Raw genomic sequence first — 3,572 nt, forward strand, 5'->3', positions numbered from 1 at the left:
ACCCAGATTGTCTAATTTTTTTCTATTGATCAGACCTGTGGCATCAATCAACGAAGTTTTGGTCTTGAAAGGACTGAGTACAAGGGTGCAGCCATTATCCAAGTTATATAAGTTGTTGTGGGAAAGAACTGAGAATTAGCCAGCCGTTGTGACCATCTGAAACAGCTTTGCTGAGGATTTTAGATCAGTGGTTGCTAACCTTTCTTGTACTAGGGCCCATTTGTAATCATCAGCGATGGCTAGTCTCCACCCAGCGCTCCTGACCTGTTTGCCTCCAGCGTGTGGGGCAGCGAGGGCCCCAAGCAGCCCCTGGCAAAATGCAACTTTGCCAGCTTGCAAGGGGAAAGCCCCAGGTTCCCACATTTTTCTACTTTAAAGGAGAATCCATTTTTAAAGTTTGTTCATGATCCTTTCATACATTCTTGCGCACAAGTTTTGGGTTGCGACCCATGGCTTGAGAAACGCTGTTTTAGTTCCTGTAGTTGCTTCCAAATTGCTGTAGTCCCATGAAGAAAATTTTCTAGAGTTGGAACATCTTGGAAAACACTACCTGGTACTGCTGCGTCAGCATTTATCCATTAAAGAATGAAGCAAATCAACAGCATAATAAAAGGGAAGTCCTTTTGTGAGGAATGTAACAAAAACAAATGTTTTGCACTTCTCCTTACTGCCTTTTCAGCAAGTGGTAGGGGGACACACACTGCTCATACCTTGCATATTAATGAACACAGCTAGTGATGATGGTGTTTGTGGAGATTTCTTGGCTTCAATACCATTCTTGGAGAGAAAGGTGTTGTTTTCTTTTGGTGGACACATGGCAGGTCATTTGATGGAGGGCATCAATAATTTAAATGTCTATAGCACCTTTCCTGACAAAAGATCCACAGTCTCTTTGCAAGGACTGTACTTTGTATACTGTGTATTTGATGGCATAATAATGAGTGATATAATAAATATTTTCAACTGTTTTTAGCATACACTGAATGTGAGGATATCTGTGGGCTTTACAAATATTAATTAAAGTCTCAAGAGTGCCTGTGATTTCGGTAAACATCCTCCTCATTTTACAGACTGAAACACGGGGAGCTTTAACCACTTGCCCAAGATTACACAACTGTTACTCAGCAGCAGAGCCAGTTATAGTAATAAAACTCAGAGCACCTGACTCCCTATCTCATGATCTAACCACTGGATGATGCTCCTTCTCTGAACTGCGCCTGCCAGAGGACTTGGACTGTCAGAAAATAATTACCCAGGCTGGAACCTGTCCAAGACACCGAGAATAACCTTTTTGACTGCTAAATTACCACAGAGTCTTTAATGATTGCAAGTCACCAGGACCACAGGTGATCAATCAGTCTTAGGTCTCATTAGACCTCTGTTGAGTACAGCACCCCTTTACACCATGTTCTGGCATGGGTTTCAGCACTGACGTAAAGAGAAACCAGCTACATCCTGAGTCATCCACAGTATATTTTGCAGCACCTTGGACTTTCCTCGAAGGTCTCCTGTTAGCATACCAGGCAGCTGATCCTGCAGTATGTGATGAAGTCAGATCCCAGATAGGATGGTAGAAGGTGGGAATTACTAAAATCACAAGGAGAAAAGCTCCCTCCTAGAGTCAAAAAGGAGACAAGGAATATCTGGAATGGAAATAAAAAGGGGTGGAACTGTACAGTCCTTGACAATGTACTCCTACCCTGGAATAAGAAGCCCTAAATGGCTGTTCTCTAAATAATCTCTCCTCAAAGGACACTTATTACAAAGCAAAAATTGCACTGCAGGCTTACACCACAGAACATGTTGTTATGCTCAGGGTAGAGAGCAAGGCTTACAAAGATTGGTTCATCTGTCTCTGCCTGGCTTGCAACAGTCCTCTTCCTCTTGCCAAGTAGAAGATAAATAATTCTGTCATAGCTGTTTAGGTTATAATTGGCTAGATACGCCATCCATTAGCATAGCTTTTCTCAGAGCCTGGTAAGGGATAAACAGTTGCAGGAGATAAGGACACCATGTTTGGGCTTAATCCAAACACTTTTGGGTCAGTGAAAAGACTTTAATTGACTTCAGTGGAAGCTATATTGGGTCCTTAACTGCAGGAGAGAAATGGAAAAGTCTCTCCATTTTCAGTATATCTATCGGAAGCATTTGGCTACTGACTCCAGGCTCCAGGTTTGTCATCTTGAATAGCAATGCTGAAGAGTCAGGGCAATTACTAAGGAGGATTGTAGTATTTTTTGCAATGAAGGGTATTTGGATGTTTGCTAATACGAGAAAGCACATAAGCAATGTAGGAGAATAATACTTACTATTTATTCTCACCCTTACCAGCAAAACTAAGGCTGATTGCTTTCAGGTAGTGGGCCTCAGTAGCATAGTAGAGAACACCGCAGTTTTATAATATGACCCCAGAAAAGTTGCATCCCCAGAGGAGATGCTGAATGAGAATTCAATATAAAGGGCCTGATCCCCGTCTCTCTGTCCCCAACTGTTTCCACTACCTAGCTTTTCCTGGCCCATCCTCCAAACTCTCTCTCTGCCTTTTGGCAGCATCAGTACCACCCGTTTGAGTTGCCTGCTTCTAAGCAGACAACACGAGAAGCCCCATCAAGCTGCGTTCTGGATCTTGGAGTGATTTGACAGGGGGTTACTCCTATCTTACGTGATGAGAGACTGGATGCTTCAAACCTCTTTGGCATCCATGTAAGACTCTTAGCACTGACAGAGCATATTATATCTTTAGTTGAAGCCTCTTCCCACACATCATCCTTGTACTTTATGCAGGTCAAGAGGCTAAATGACTGATCCAAGGAAATGTAGGGGTGACCATAAAAGCCATCGACTCCCATGGGCTTTGTGTTAGGTCTGCCGTGCATCACTGGCTGAGCTGGTGTGAGTATTCCTAGATTCCAGTCCCTTGTCACGCAGACAGAGGATGGACAACACACCTTTGCATCAGTGAGTCATTTCCTCTACTTCATCTCCAGCATTAGCTCCGAAATGGCTTGATGCCATGATGAACCAACCTGCCTCCTACTGCTTTGCCTTGGACCAACCTGCCCTGCTACTGGTTTGACTTGGACCAAACTGCCTCCTACTGGTTCGACCTGGACCAACTCGCCCCTACCAGTTTGACCTGGACCAACCTATGCCCCTACTGGTTTGACTTGGACCAACTTGCCCCTACTGGTTTGACTTGGACCAACCTGCCCCCTACTGGTTTGACCTAGACCAACCTGCCTGCTACCAGTTTGACTTGGATTAACCTGCCCCTACTGGTTTGCATTGGACCAACCTGCCCCCTACTGGTTTGACCTAGACCAACCTGCCTGCTACCGGTTTGACTTGGACCAACCTATGCCCCTACTGGTTTGACTTGAATTAACCTGCCCCTACTGGTTTGCATTGGACCAACCTGCCTCCTAGTGATTTGACTTGGACCAGCTTGCCCCTGCCAGTTTGACCTAGACCAACCTGTCTGCTACTGGTTTGACCTGAACCAGCCTGCTTCCTATTGGTTTGATTCGCTGATAGTTGTTTCAGCAGATAAAACTATGGGAAGGGGAGGTGGG

This window comes from Gavialis gangeticus, unplaced genomic scaffold (genome assembly GCF_001723915.1).
Source record: "Gavialis gangeticus isolate Ggan-Ray unplaced genomic scaffold, GavGan_comp1, whole genome shotgun sequence".
NCBI classification, from domain to species: Eukaryota; Metazoa; Chordata; order Crocodylia; family Gavialidae; genus Gavialis; species Gavialis gangeticus.